The sequence below is a fragment of the Mytilus californianus genome, unplaced genomic scaffold (assembly GCF_021869535.1).
Source record: "Mytilus californianus isolate M0D057914Y unplaced genomic scaffold, xbMytCali1.0.p SCAF_9, whole genome shotgun sequence".
In the NCBI taxonomy this organism is placed as follows: domain Eukaryota; kingdom Metazoa; phylum Mollusca; class Bivalvia; order Mytilida; family Mytilidae; genus Mytilus; species Mytilus californianus.
The window spans coordinates 26,918,499-26,935,849 of record NW_026262745.1 but is presented as its reverse complement, the minus strand read 5'-3'; the positions used below and the strand labels follow the sequence as shown (position 1 = coordinate 26,935,849).

The window sequence follows — 17,351 nt, the reverse complement described above, 5'->3', positions numbered from 1 at the left end:
AAAGTGGCTATCAGAAATAGACTATTCAAATTACATCAATTATATCTTCAGATCTTGTACAAGGTGTCGTAGACATAAAACGGGTTATGCAGTTTTGCATAGGATTTTTTTTAAATTCCGAAAAAAAGTAAATGAATATATTTTACTTTACCAAGCTTCCCCGGCTTCTTAAAGCTTAGCATATACCAGTATACTTAGTATATTTAATCATATTTCAGAATTAAAACAAAAAACTTTGAAACACTCATCCCTTTTTAATCCGGTAAAGCTATCAATATTTTAATAACAACCATGAATAACAGCATGGCGATAAATTTTCCAAACTGGTTCTTATTTGAAGTTCAAAATGAAAGAATATGTTTATTTTTTTATTGAATAAAATGTAATGTCTATGCAGAATTATATGCACAAAACTTAAGTGCATTGTTAAAAATGTTGGTATTTTTTGTCCCTGTACCATACATGTATATAAATCTTTTAAAAGAAAACGTACATCAGAACATGCATCTCAACTCGAAAGTCGTTATGAAGAAAATAGATATTGTAGACAAATGAAAAAATAAAGAACAATTGAATTAAATTTTACTTCTACGATCATCGTTTTTTGTTTATTTCAATCTTAATAAATCTATCAGGGATGTTTGATTTTCATACGTTTAATATTTTGCTGGCTTTTCGAAATCTACTTTTAATACTAAAGATAAGATGCAGGAATTCTTTAGCTTCTTCATCTGTGATCAAATCTCCATTACTTCTCTCCATATCTCTACATAGACTTGTTAATCTATAATGATAATTTAATATAAGTTTTCATGCATACGTTATATCCCCATTTTTAATGAACATGTACGTCTCCTTTTGTTTATACTTAACAATTTAGGAAATCGTTCATTATGAAATAATAAGTACATTTTATTAAATTTGACCGTCACTTATTTTAACCTTCGAATTCATTACAATTATATAATGTATATGTGCAAAATCTAGACGATTTTGTATGTGATTTGATTACGACCTGAGTTGTGTAGACGCGCTTATCTAGATCTTTCATCTGAGACAAACAACAAAGGTTTACTATGGAATAAAAAGGTACCTCATTTGTTTCCATAAATATTGAGTTCATTATGACAGATGGGTAAACCCGATGTATGGACAAGCAGTAAACAACGTCTATTTTGTTTGATTGTGTACTCTCGGCTCTATATAATAACGTATTACATAATAATAGCACAACGTTAATATTACAAAAGATATAGTGACGTTAACAATGGTAAAATGAAAACGGCGTTAAAAATAGTGATAACGTTTGTCGTAAATTGAAATGAGATCATCGACATGCCACCAGATGCAATGTTCATTAGCTGTGATGTATTGTGGTATGCGGAATAAACTAAAAATATAATTATCTCACAAATAAGAAAAAAATATGAAAATATGAAATTTGAAACACTTAGGCTTAATGCCTAATAATGTTTTCTTTCTTTTGTTTAACCATTTCCGTAATTATGCGGCAGTGGACGGAACTTTTGTTTTCGTGGTAAATTTGCTGTGTTCTTTCCATTTTCGAGTGTTATACACTTTTCTCCGTATTCCCTTACAACTTCCGACTGACTATTTATGTGATCGCTTCCTGAAACGATTCTAAGCCCTCAAACTTTTCCAAGTCGCAGGAAACGGCTCTGTGATCACTCAAAATGTTCATCATGGCAGTTTGGTTTGAACTACTTCCGTTCTCAGTTAGTACGGGTCCCGCAGAAGAAAAATATATTTCATCTTAATTTCTCGACTCTATCATATATCATGAAGCTGAACATAGTGAAATACAAAAATGACCTGGATAGTACGTTTGGGAAATTGTGTTATTAGCTTCTGTTTCTAAAATATCTGATTCTCCTCTTCTAACACAATAGTCGATAGTCTCTTGAATGTACTGCAAAAACCGTTGTATGTCTCCGTCTATGTTAGTCATACCACTCGGAACATTTAACATCAAACTATGCCGTTGTGTGATAGATTTTGATTGGTTGAAACAAGTGCAGAACTTACGTTATAAAATGAAAAACTTTACCGTTAAAAGCGAAAACTAACGTTATAGTTTTAGACCGGATAAAATAACAAATTGACGCGTTGTTTTTACAATCAACGCGTTAAAAGTGAAAACCAACAGGTTTGCGCGCATTTTTAAATTTTCGTACAAATTTATAACCTGCAGTTTGTTGCAAAAAATATTCTTTTCATCCTGTTTTGGGCAAATTATTTTTTCTTCCTCAGAATGCTTATTTTAAGAATCCTCCTTTCCTCTCCTTCTAAGAACAATTACATTACATTTATGTTTCATTCAAATCCGTAATTTTGATTGGCTGACAATAATCGGCATACACTCCAATGTCATATTTTATTTCAGTATGAAATAAAACAGCTATGAGTGGACGTGCTATCCTCGACAATGTTAAAGGAATGCATAGAAAAACAATCAAAAATCTTGAAAGACGTCTTTATTTCATAGTTTGAGGCATACAAATATAGTGATAAGAATTTAATGCTTCTTTATACAATTTTATAAGGCTGTAAAACGATGATTAGGAACAAAATATTTTAGAGAGGCTATCATGATGTGTTAGAAAATATACTCATTTTCTTCAAAGTAATTCAAAACTGGTGTAATCTTTGTTATATAGTTAATCAACTTAAAAGGTCCATTAAAAGAAACATATATATTGCACTGTATTAACCAGAGATAAAGAATATCGTTAAATATTATTATTTACACAGTTTTCTAGTGACCTAATACGATATATATGGGGTCAATATGGAATTAACTGACCCCATATATATCGTATTAGGTCACTAGCACACTATGTAACGAATTTATCGTACAGACTATCTTAACATATGGTATTTAAACAAGTGGCTTGTCAAAGTGATGAAGTCTTCAATATAATGAACCTACTTCCATTGGTCTATACAAAAACAAATACCAATAGTAACAACTTGTTAGCTTTTAATATGTTTTCTGAATTTATTTCAATCGTTCATTATCAATTTCTTCATCTATTGTCCGGTTGAAGCGTTTCAGATTTTTCTTCGACGCCATGTTGTTTTAAAAAGGGACGTAACACCGCTACACACCGTGTATTAAAATAAACCTCTCCTACTACCCCATATGAAATATACATGGTCTCCACGCGGTCGCTTTTAACCAATGATATTCCTAGAAATGTATAAGAGTTAAGATAAAAAAAAACAGTACAAAATTATCAATTATGTATGGTGTATTTTATCAAATCTGTAATGTATTCCTTTCCCCTTCTCAGAATCGTCATTTCTAATAACATTCACTATAGAAATAACATTGTGTTGTCAAATTTGTTTCACAAATATTGTAGAAAAAGCAGGGTTTTTTTCTCTCGATAATATCAAATTGAATTCATACAATATGAGATCCTAATTGGTGTTTTGTTTGCCATGTTTCCAAATAAATCAACATTTTTCGTTTCTACAGTATAAGTACCTGACGTTTTCACTACTTATATGTTCCTTTTGATCGTCCTTTTTGGTATGTCAATGGAACAACATTAGGTTTGTTATTCTCCAAAACATTCAGGTAAGAGATCAGTCAACCACTGTTAGTGTTTCAAACATAGGACAGGCGTTTAAATATTTGTCGTGAATAAAGTACTTTTTTCATATCTCAATCGTCTCTTTTAATTCGATCAGATAGCAAAAATTACATATAAAATCACACACAATAAAATACTGAAATCAAACTCAAAGTACCTATTCACTGATGTAAAATCCTGCCGTCTGTCATTTTGATATCAGCGTATGTAAATGAATGAAGATTTCAAATAGCTACGTCATAAATGGTACAGGAAAGCACTATTGTTCACAATGCACACAAAAGAATTTTAACGGTGAAAAGCAGAAGAAATAAGAGTCATAAATCCGGTTTTTCATTTGGGTTTGTGTTGCTCATTTGTTTCTTATTTTCCTGATAAGTCACATACTGAAACTTATTAATAAATTATATGTATAAAAGGTGTTAACCTTATAACTTCTGTTACAAACTATTCTAAATTGATATCCTGTAATTCTTAAAGCCAAAGTGCGTATGGTTATTTTCTCAATGAGATTAAAGTAAAAAAAAAACGCAGGATTTATTTTTATGCCTTGAAGCACATTTCATTGAAACAAAAGAATGACCTGTCATTCTGAAAGGAAATAACTCCATATAGGTATATAATCAAAAATAACAATGACACTGGTTTAAGGAACGGTCAAATCCAAAACAATTGAGATGCCAAGGTTGTATAAATATTTTAATACTTGACCATATGACAAAAGGAACATAGAAAGAATTGCCAAATTCACATAAGGTCATTTTTTCTTGAAGGAGTCGAAACCTTAGATTCTTCATGGGAAATGTACTCAGTTCTCTCTATGTAATGAAGTCGCGGTATGATATATGTAATGCTGCATGGAAATAAAGATTGTAGCTTCAACAATTTTTGAATAATGCTAGTTTGTCTAATTAAGCAAACACATATCATGCAATTGGCAACGGTTATATGTTATCAAATATGTAAGTAGTATATTGTAACATCTTTTTCTAGTTACTATGGCGTTTATGTATGTATACACGAATAAAACGAGTGTATTAACTACTATAAGTCTGCTTATGTATGTAATAATGACGCGACGCTCCACAGAAACATTGCAATGCAATGCAAAAGTTACTGTTTGGTAATCAAAGCTTACACAATACGTTTTATATTACTATAACACGATGCAGATAACATTTTTAATCTTTCGGACTGTAAATTTCATTTAAATCGTCTGTTTTTTTCTGTTATTCAATGCTTTTGCACATGTCTCTCTCGGGTTTATTCTCAACACAACTAAATGTATAACCAATATTCAAAATGACAAAATAAATCATTCGCACAGTACTATATTTCACTTCACAGAAAAACAAAATCAAATTTAGATTACTCAGTTAAATGCGGTTGCAGAATTTCGTTTTATATCAGCTCAATGTAGAGTTTATACCTACGTTTCTCAGAAGTTTGAAACATATTTTTTGGACTTGCTGGTTGAGCTATTTACGTAAGGAAGAAATGACAGAAATTAAAATCTTTTAGTCAAACCTGCTAAATATACATGATATAGAAGAAACGATTATTAATTATAACTTTAGAGAAAATGTAAAATAATAAATGTAATGTTTTTTAATTATTCATCAGAGAATAATTCGTTTCCACCCAAACAATACCAAGAGGTAAACAACTGAAATATAAAATCAGATTCTAAAAGTTTGAAGTTATTTTAGTTTTATTACATAAATTCAGTTTAGACATTGTATGTGCGGCTCCACTTTCCGTAATCATATGCCTCATATGTTCAATTTGTCTTTCGTTGCGCTTTTGTTCTCAAACGACCTATAGCGAAATCGGCACAACAGTCTATTTTATTGGTTAAGTCATAGTGTTATTTATATTTTTAACAGAACTGTAATAATGTGCGTATTACATTAAACGGTAATGTGACTAAGGAAAATCATCAGAAGAAGTAAAACTAAGATTTGTAATTCATTAGGAGAAAGTGTGTACGTGTATTTGTTACGTTGTCCCAATTTTACTATATGTCTCAATGAATAAGATTTTTGGAATTGAGATTATTCTTAAAGAGCTAAAATGATCTTATTTTGGTTTTCATTAGACATTTGACACAAACATTCTTGTTGGACACATTTCCATGCTGTTAAAAGTGGGGTACATGATACTTTTCCGTTGCTAGATTGGTCGATTGTTTATTGATTGTTTTATTTTTGCTAAATGTCAAGTTGCAAATATTTCATGCATATTAAGGATGAAAACGAATCAAACATTGAATAAATTACTTAGTATGTTTTGTAAAATGTGTCAATCAGAATGAAATACGGAGACATTTGAAAATATTGCTAGTCGACATTGACGTTCTTGGTGTCTTTATTATGAAAATAACACTAAATAACGTTTCAAATTTTTTTCTGAATTAACCTTCATCCGGAGCGCTAATATCAAAATTTGAAAGCCAAAGATATACAAATACTTGATTACGTAGCTATGTTAGAAAAAAAACCTTAAGAGAATAGCTAAATAAACTTAAGCTCAACTTTTCCTTAGGTGATTTGAATCTTAGTTTCTTAATCATTTATAAATTTAGCAACGGGAAATTAAAAAAAAACGAACATGTCAGTACATAGTCCCTGACTGCTGAGCCGATGATATCCTCGGGGAATAACATTCACCAGCAGCAGTATCGACCCAGTGCTCAAAAATAAAAACAATAATTAATAAAGTTAGGGATTCAGAAGCGGTTTTCCTGATATACTTCAATCAGAAAAGTACAAATAAGAAAAACAGAGTGGTATAAAGGTATTAAAGTATGCCTTGGTACCAACACGCGGAGGCATAACAAACACTATGTGTCAAGACTTTTTCGCCCGACGACCTTATCACTCTCCTAAGCTAACATGGAGTTTCGGATTGAAGTGCAAATTATAATTGATTCTGGCTTTTTATCTATTCATCTTCCATAGTCAAATAGATGTCCTCTGTACATGTCTTAATGTCGGATAGGAAAAGTCCTAGTTACCATGCTACTACCTGTGTATATCCTTTGGGTTTGATGTGTCGGTTGAAAAACCAAAATAAAAATCACAATTATACAAACAAACGCTAGAAAAATAGGTGGAATAATCAAAGTTATTTCAAAATATTGTCCGAAATTTTTTTACACATAATAACATAATGATAAATAATTTTCAGTAACTGCAATTACTCTTAGGTCGAGAATCATATGTGTTTGTCTTTATGTTTTTTTTTTTTTTTTACTTCTTGACAATCTGATGAGTCAACTGATATTTACAGTTTGTTCTTATGTTGTGCTGTTACACCACTGTCCCAGGTAAGGGGTTTATACTCTGACTTAATGTAGGGTGTGCCAAGCCACAACGATTGAAAAGTTATAAAACTTCATAGAAAAAACATTTTTTCCCATTTTCTGTTTGCTGTTTCAGTCTGACCAAACCCGTCTAGCAGATATGATATCCTTTCACCTGCAACCTGTTGTTTGATATATGAAAGATGCAAAAATTGTTTTACTGCAGGATAGATGTCTTAATTTAGCATGAATTTTTAATCAAGCAACAAGCATTCAGTGCTTGAAAAAATTCTCATATCATTTGAACTATTTTATTTAGTTTCATGTTTTAACATTTACCGGTAACTAGAGTTGTTATACAAGAATACAAGACTGGGAACTTCAGTATTTAAGAGTGGCCAAAACTGGACAAGCGGATTGTAATGTATTCAATGAACATTATCTGTTGACTTAAAATTGAGAATGGAAATGGGGAATGTGTCAAAGAGACAACAACCCGACCATAAAACAGACAACAGCAGAAGGTCACCAACAGGTCTTCAATACAGCGAGAAATTCCCGCACCCAGAGGCGTCTTACAGCTGGCCCCTAAACAAATATATATACTAGTTCAGTGATAATGAACGCCATACTAAACTCCAAATTGTACACAAGAAACTAAAATTAAAAATAATACAAGACTAACAAAGTCTAGAGGCTCCTGACTTGGGACAGGCGCAAAAATGCGGCGGTGTTAAACATGTTTATGAGATCTCAACCCTCCCCCTATACCTCTAGCCAATGTAGAAAAGTAAACGCATAACAATACGCACATTAAAATTCAGTTCAAGAGAAGTCCGAGTCTGATGTCAGAAGATGTAACCAAAGAAAATAAACAAAATGACAATAATACATAAATAACAACAGACTACTAGCAGTTAACTGACATGCCAGCTCCAGACTTCAATTAAACTGATTGAAAGATTATGTCTTCATCATGCTTCGATAGATTCAAGAGTTAGAATTTTTGGAAAGTGAAAGATGCTAAATTGATTTGAAGCTACATGTATGTCATAAAAAGGACCTAAACATAAACGACCGGTCCTCGTCTGTCAACTTACTTGATACAGATATAACCTTAGCTTCATAGCACATTTCGAACATATCTACCCGAGATTTGTTCGAATGTATACAATAAATAATAGAGTGTTCCGAAACATTGATTATAGAATGCACGCTACCCTCGAAGACAAACAGTTCGTAGGTTATGATAGGCCCAGAGGAAGTATCTTAAAGTGTTTATGCTTTCAACCGTTATCTGCATTTTACTTCATCAGAAACAACAAAAGCCATAAAATGTGGGAAACCACCAATTTATAATGAAGTCTCATAAAGGGGCACAAAATATAATACCAAAAGGGAAACGAAGACCATTGAAATTTACTATAACACGTAAATCCACCACAGTGATCAGTTTAAAGTGCATCAATTCGGTTTTTGCACACTGGTTGACAAAGAACACGATCACTATAACCAAAACTATAATAATATTTTAAAAAATCAACTATAATTTAAAATGGATAGGTATTTCAAAAATTGTATTTAATGTAAAAAATAAAACTTCTTTTCGACGTGATAATATTTTGTCATATTAATAAAGTATGATAGGAGAATAAACATTACATATTAATCAAAGTTCAGTAAGAGTCATACATATAACTGTTTTGTGTTGACAAATAGGTAGTAGCAAATAATAGTATTTTCACGTGTTTCATCAGCATACCGATGGGTTTGAGTGGTAGTTTTACTTTCTAGCCGACGTTCTACCGAGTAGACTCCAATATTGTTTTATTGTTTTATTCATTTATATCTGCCGAATAATTTTGATTTAGGTATTCCTTTAGTACTGATGAGGTATGCCATCACTATCCTGAAATAGACTCAAGCAATGACTTCGAATACAAGTTTGCCTATAATTGCTTACATCCACTTTATTTGAACTTTGGTGGATAGTTGTCTCATTGGCAATCATACCTCATATCCTTATTTCTATATAGCACATTAATAAAGATTTACATACTGTCCAATGTGGGATGTAATCCGTCTCGATATCTACATCTAAACACACCACAAAAGTTAAATACACCATGCATATTATGTTTCCATAACCTTTCAAAGAGGAACAACCTAAACTTATTACTGAGTATTTCCTATGATTCAGCTTTTCCTATTTACATATAGTATCATGATAACAAACAAAACAAAATCCTCAATTTGAAGTTTCCTCCTTTTTCCAACAGGCAATAACATTTGAAAACACATATCGATGGACAAGTTATATTAAAAATTTGATATCATATGCAAAACACCATTCCATCCATTGATTGATTGATTGATTGATTGATTGATTGTTGTTTTCTTTATGTAAAGTGGCATTTTATTTCAAGCATATCAAGAGTGAAAATAAATTAAACAATGAATCAATAAGACAGGATTTGTTAACCGGTCCAAAATAAAGAGTTATGAAACTTCGAAGTAAAAACTTCATTTTATCTACAGATATGCTCGGGATGGGCAGGCCATTTCCTTTCCAATGCAGAAACTGAACTCTCAAGCATTTTACGAGAAATCAATAGACGCGAAAAGTGTTGCTCTCTCTGAATTTTGGACATTGGACCTAAAGCATATAAATCAACCGAATCTGGTTGTTTATTCATAATTACTGCATTTTATAATCGAAGTCCCTCGGCAAGGATTTTGATTCCGAATCAGAGAAGTTCTGGTCACTACATTGAATATTTATTCTTTTTATTATATTAACCATGGACTTTTTGATGGAAATGAAATTTTAAAAAAATGAAAGGAACTGTATTTTTTTTTACACTTTCACAATTGTATTGATGTAACATCATCGACAACGTTTTTACAACACACATTGTTGCATGACGTTAGAGGAGTGGACTTATCAGATTAAATTTTATTTCACTGGAAAATCGCGGTAATTCGGTGCAAACAATGTAATATTGCTTTTTTATTAACTTTGAATAAAAACAATTTGACTTATTTATGATTAGAAATACAAATCAATGAAAATTTAAAAAATGAAACATATTTTCATATATTTCGAAAGCAAGCCTGTTTTTTTAGAATTTTGAAATACTTATCTTGATCTAAAATATATCTCAAAAATGCACAAATAGATTGTAGAATGTTTCTCGACTAAATACATAAAAAAATATACAAAAGGAATCACCAAAAAACTTAACAGCACAAAAGACCACACTCACAACCAACGAACGACTCCTTCGAAAAAAAGACATATACATGCATACAAAGCAAAAAAATGTCGACATTCACCTCAAAAGCTAACCAGACCTTTAAACAGACTTATTCAGAAGGGATATAGTTACGATACTGTTAGGTAATTAAAGATGGCATATTTTGGTCTTAATATTGATTCACTCATAGGGTCTTTGCATCGGAAATAAACACATTTATTCTAAAACCATTTGTTGGCATGATACGGGTTATGTTCTTCTCATATACTTTATGATAGGATGATACTAAACCCCTAACGGGAGGGATTGTGCTTTATTTTCAAATGATGAAAACATAATTTTTCAATCAGTTTAATTGAGGTTTGGAGCTGGCATGTCAGTAACTGCTAGTAGTCCTTTGTTAATTTATGTATCATTGTCATTTTGCTTAGTTTCTTTTGTTACCTTTTCTGACATCGGACTCTGACTTCTTTTCAACTGAGTTTTACTGTGCGTATTGCTGTGTGTTTGTTTATTCTACATTAGCTAGAGGTACAGGGGGAGGGGGGAGATCTCACAAAACATGTTTAACCCCTCCGCATTTTTGCGCCTGTCCCTAGTCAGGAGCCTCTGGCCTTTGTTAGTCTTGTATGTTTTTTAATCTTAGTTCATTTATATGTTTTGGAGTTCAGTGTGACGTCCATTTACATTGAACTAGTAGTGGCCAGCTGAAGCCCGCCTCCGTGTGCTGGATTTTCTCGCTGTGTTAAATACCCATTGGTGGCCTGCGGCTGTTTTCTGCTCCTTGGTCGGGTTGTTGCCTCTTTGACATATTTCCCGTTTCCATTCTCAATTTTATATAATGTAGAGCTGCGCCATGAGCGCATGATACGCCCGTCAACCTTTAAGCTTTTAGCTTTAAATAAATTGATATGATCAACTAGGAATTCCGCGAGCACTGCTCAAATAGACCCCAAACCAAATCCCACCCCTACCCCCAAAAAATTATTATCTACGATTTTTCAACGAATAAAGTTCCATAACTCCGCAATGGCATGCCAGAAATGTATATAAACAAAAAACAAAAGGGAGCTTATTTCAATACATATAAGAAAGGTTACCAAATTTTCACGAAACAGCTGCTCAAAGCGTTTTGAGTTAATTGTCAGAAAACTTGAAAATGCCCCTTTTTTTTTGAATAAAGTCCCAATACTCCAAAACGTAAAATCAAAAATTTTGAAAAAATCGAAAGGGAACTTATGTCAATATATGTATAAAAATTCACCAAAGTTTCATGAAAATTGCTCAAAAATGTTTTGAGTCATAATTAGATAACTGGAAAATCAGCCATAACCCAAAATATTTTAATCGAAAATTTATAAAAATCGAAAGGGAGCTTACGTCAATAGATATAAACAATTCATCACAGTTTCAAGATAATTGGTGAAAGTGTTTTTCAGTTATTTTCCGAAGTGTTGACAACGGACGGACGGACTGACGAATAACGGTATACAATAATACGTCCCGTCTTTATAGATGGGTGTATAAAAACAAACAAAACGAACAACACACGAATATGAAAGCTTGAATTATTAAAGGCACTATGGAACGAGATCGCTAATACAGAAACCTAGCTTAGGAAGCTGCAGATGCAGGTCAAAACTGCATTTAACTATCCTTTAATTCAATAAAATTGTCTCTATAAAATAATTTAATGTTAAAATATTTCTGTATATGTACGACAAAAATGTGTGGGAATGTTGAGACGGTATTGACACTGTTTAAAACTGTACTGATAGGTTCTCAATTAAAAGCTAATAGAGAAATATGTAAATCAAACATTTTATATTTGACTTGATTTTATGTCAGATTGTTTAAGTTCCTCTTCTTTTTTTTATTAACTTTTCCGCTTTTCATTGAAAACGACAAGAAATTGAACAATGGATATTCATTTACGAATTATTGAGAGGTTTCCACCAAAGCTGGTACATATAAGTGATTAAATTATGATGTAAATGGGGGGAAAAAACGCTGACACAGTGTTGCATTGTACCGTAGACATATTTCTAAATTAGTTACATGTAAAGTATTTACAAATAATACAGGTAAGACCATTAAATTAAAATCAGCCATTAATAATTGTAAATTTACACCATTTTTTCTTCATTAGAAAATGTGTTTACTGAATGACAAACTGATTAATGAAATCGACTATATGCTTTATGTGATTGTCCCAAGTCAGGAGCCTATAGTTTTTTTTTTTTTTTTTTTTTTTTTTGTAAATAGTTTTGTTATAAGTTAGGCCGTTAGTTTTCTTGTTTGAATTATTTCACATTTTCATGTCGGGGCCTTTTATAGCCGACTATACGGTATGGATTTTTCTTTGTTGCAGGCCCTATAGCTGATTACAATCATTCCATTTGAACTCTGGTGGATAACTGTTTCATCGGCAATCATACCACATCTCATTATTTTATATAAACGCCTCAATTGACAATGCATTCACACAAAAGTATCAAAATTCGTATAATTATGTGCATTCAAAGATGTCTGTTTACTGTCTTTGAAAAACAAATAATCATCTTAGATACTGTACTCATTTTACAGTAGCTATCGTTTTGTTTACATGAGACTTGGAGGTAGCCATCAATTCATAGCAGTCGGAATGTCAAATCAATTAGGATTAGGTCAAATGTTAACGGAGACCTTCAATGATCTATAAGCTCTCATTCATACTTGGGCGTAAGACATAGTACATTTAATAGCAAATATCTTTTTTAACCTTTTCCTTTTTTCGAGATATATCTTTTAATATCTTTGGCAAATTCAGTGATTTAACTGATTCCGATGTTTAACACTTGATAACGACGGGACAGTGATACATCACAAGACAAAAAGAAGATAATAGCATGATTACACAAAACAATAGTAATAAGAGATTTAGTTTTCAGCATCATGGACCCAACAAAAACTAGAGATGATTTCTTTAAGGATAGTAGTTCATTACAAATTAAGATTTGGAAAAAGGTTTTGGCGATCCGTCAATATGTGGTCACTGGAGAAAGTGATAGTTTACATCAAAACATGGTTTATCATCAAACATTAAATATCTCGAAAAAAAAACTAGGTACATATTTTCTCAAGTATCCGACTCTGTTGCCAGGACTAGGTAAATTTCCGGAGTAAAAATTACAGATTTCGTTATTATTTAGAGGACAAGTTTGCATAAGAGAGTGGCAAAAGCAACTTTTAATCAAAGTGTTTTAAGATCATGTCAGTATCGAAACTATGGCTACTGGTCGGGTAGCAAAATAGTTACTTGTAATCGATTTCACATTAACGAAATGAAACAACATCTCAATTTTAATTTAAATAGCGGGACATTACGAAAATTTCTCTTATCATGTTGTATAATTTATTTTGTTTCATCAAACGAGGTTTAATACAAAAAGTATAATAATAAGAAAACAATATCATTAACATGACTGCTTTTTTTAGTATCTAACATATTCTTTGGAAATGTTTTGGTCACCTCGTATATATTCTTAGCATTATTTTAGCAAAATCACATACATAATTAGCTATACAGAGTAAATATGTATATCTTTCAGACAAGAAGATATGGCTCAGATTGCATTTAAAATTTCTTCGTACAAAAGTATTGTCAAAAAAGAAATAACGTCTAAGCTGCAACAACATAATAGAATCTTAAATGAACTTACAATGGGTATTGATGCCACTGACTGCCAGGTCACAGCTGTTATTACTGATATAAGAGAAGACGAAAAAATGATCAAACAAACGATTGATGAAATGGTCAATAAAATGATTGAAGACGTAACTGAAAAAACTAGGTTCGAAAAAGATAAGCTGTCGAATATCGTCGAAGCTACAAAATCAAGAATACAGATTCTGACTGCCTTAGAAGAAGAAAGGAAAGATTTAAAAATGGAAAGACAAAATGTGGACTTGTTTAACGACGTGAAAAGTTTGCAAGAGGACATTTCTGAGATAGAAATTGGAGATCTTCCACCATTGCCGTCGATAGATTACAAACATGTAATGCATGAAATAAATTTGGACGGTCATTTTGGAACTTATAGTTTCAGGTAAATATTTTGATCATTTAGCATTCACATATATTAACGATGTCTAGCGGTTACCATCACACACTTGTGTCTCAACCCACGAGCGTTATATTTTCCCGGTATTTGATTGAGCCATTGTGTACTATTACCTTTATTGGATTTTTTTTTATAACTGGATTTGCATGGCCGTTAATATATACATAGTGGCAACCTATCGACACACTCAGCATCGCTCCTTTTTGGAGTTCATACAATTGTATCAGTTTTGTTTATCTTGTTTTGCAAATTAGAAATGGAATTACGGGCTGTCAATATCGATAAATTACTTGTGTCCATTATATAGCAATCGTAACCACGGTCCAGTGTATTGATTAAATACATTACATGCGTTCCTTTTTATTTCCATATAAAACAATATATTTTATAATCAGTCAATAAAATAGAAAGCGTCAAAATTAATCCGGAAATAAGAACTTATACCACATAATTTTTATAGGATAAGTTGTGAATTAGAAAAAAATCCTGCACATTCTACAACAAAATTATAACGATATTTTAGTGTTATCTGTGTTTTTTGTTTTACAGGCTTCCTCAAGGAAATACATTTGAAGAATACGATTTGATGTTAACACATGACGGAAGTATATCATATGTCGGTAGAAATACCAAAAAAGTTATATGTAGTCAACCTTTACCCGACGGAGTAGAGATGATCCGAAACAAACATGGCAGACCATTTTTTATAGATCATAACGCAGAGGTTACAAGATTGGGTATTGAGTTGCAAAAAGGATGGGAAATGATGTTTACGCCTGAGGGAAAACCATACTATGTAAATCACAAAACTAAGAAGACAACATGGACATACCCACGACAACAAATCGAAAATTAAACCTATTTATGTTTCTTAAACTAAGATGCACGTTTCTAATATACTTGCGTGCGTATTCATCTCAATGAGACCGACACTCTGTGTGTATATATTTTTTGGTTTATTGTTTGTGTCTTTTGAAGGGAACTGAATAAATGTCGCATGTAAGCATCAGTTCACTCAGGAGTGGGTTTTTTCAGTTTTGTTTTTTTTTATTTTCTTCATGCAAGGTATATAGTTGATGTATTTTGTACATCTGTAGTTGATATATGACTCTGCGATCCTAATTCATAGAGAAGAAATCTAACATTCTTGTCCAAAAATGAATGTACAATTATGAACGAAGTCCTTTATGATCGACTTTTATCTTTCATTCATTATCAAGAGATGTGTTATTTGATTTTTCTTTCTTACTTAATAAAAAATATTTTACAAGGATTTTAAATTATATTATCGACTTCTAAATATACTGACAAAATTTACCCAAAGGAACTTACTTTAAATAAATCAAATAAAAACGGTAATAACTGTCCTTTCCTAGATTTAGATATTTCAGTTTTACACGGGAAACTCTACACTAAAATTTACGACAAAAGGGACGATTTTTCGTTCCCTATTGTTACTTTTCTTTTTTTGGACGGTGATGTTCCTTTGGTACCATCTTACGTTGTTTATATATCACAACTCGTTCGCTATGCCCGTGTCTGTTGTGACGTTTTGAATTACAAAGAACGTAATCTATGTATTACTGGTAAATTATTAAGTCAGGGATTTCGTTACCACAAATTACTTAAAACCTTTACTAAATTATTCCATAGATATAAAGATTTGGTTTTGATGTTTGGTTGTACCTGTAGAAAACTTATTTCAAACGGGATAGCACATCCTCATTTTTACGGAGATGTTGTTTACCAAGCCCGGAAATTTAGAAACGATCCGGGTAAACTTATCGATCCTTTAAATAAACTTATTCTAAAAGGTTACCAATTTAACACTGTAATTATTTCTTTGAATATTGTTTTATTGGGATTAATATTAATTTTGTTATCAGTAAATTGAAATCAAACTAAATATCATTTTTATATACATATGCACATTCATGGCTCTACAATTTGTCGATACCTGTATCTTGGCATTGCACAAGGTCATGTTTTTCTCTGACTGTTTATGACGTATTTACACTAAATCCATTCGATGTTGGATGTTTACTGATTGATATTTTAGTCTTAGATGCATGATTTATTTTATTAGTTGTTATTGGCTTTGAACTAGCTGTCAGTAACTGCGAGTATTCTCAGATCTGTAATTAGTGTCTTTTTGTTGTGTGGATGTATAAGTACCCGTCAAAGTCCAAGTCTATTCTGTGTTTTTTGTTAGATGTTTTTCTATTTGTATGAATCTGATGAGTTAAGCCTTTTTCAACTGATTTTTATAGATTGTTCTTATATTGTACTGTTACACCACTGTCCCAGGTGAGGGGGAGGGTTGGCGCCTTCTTATAAGCGTTACATGTATAAGACCCTCCCACGGTTTTTATGCTTAAAAGTGTGTAGTAACAAAACTGCCGTTTTTGAGGTTATTAGGTTTTTATATGTAAATATCACTCTGAGTAATATTTATCTCTAATAAAATTTGAATCCGATTTAGACGCGTCGATTTCAGGCGAATAAGCTATATTAAGGCTCATGCAAGTGCTTTTTCTGTACGTTTCTTACATTTTCCACGGTGTGTAAGTCATTAAAAGTTCAATAATTAGTTAATATATACATTAAAATACCTCCCCACAAAATGACTGTTAAAAACTCCCATTTTAATTCTGGGGTCTTTAAATAACTATATTAACTTAGCATTGAAATTTCACTAAAACAAAAGAAAAAATTCATTTATAAAATGTTATAACTTATTATATTTAATAATGCGTATATAACCATGATTATTTAGGTACCCCTTAGTGTCTATTATATTTTCCGCATTTCATAGAAAACGACAAGAAATCGAACACTAGATTTTGTATTATATTATCAATCATTATGGAGTGTCCATCATAAATGGTAAGTGTAACAATATTTTATATAAAAAACACAGTGTTGCAGTGTACAATATTGTTTCAGATAATACCATCTAATTATGATTCTTTAAATACAAAAAAATGTATAAAACATCGAGGTCAATGCATGCCAGGTTTCCAATAGTAGCAATGCACATTATGAATGAAAAACCAACTTATAAGAT

At 31.7% G+C, this 17,351-nt stretch overlaps 1 long non-coding RNA gene across 1 annotated transcript; it reads left to right on the top strand.

The window, feature by feature from the left end:
* The first annotated feature begins 13,774 nt into the window (after nt 1-13,774).
* Nucleotides 13,775-15,557, top strand: LOC127715853 (uncharacterized). The gene is made up of 2 exons (XR_007988666.1): nt 13,775-14,269; nt 14,834-15,557. It is a non-coding gene; the product is annotated as an uncharacterized LOC127715853 (long non-coding RNA).
* Nucleotides 15,558-17,351: the final 1,794 nt, after the last annotated feature.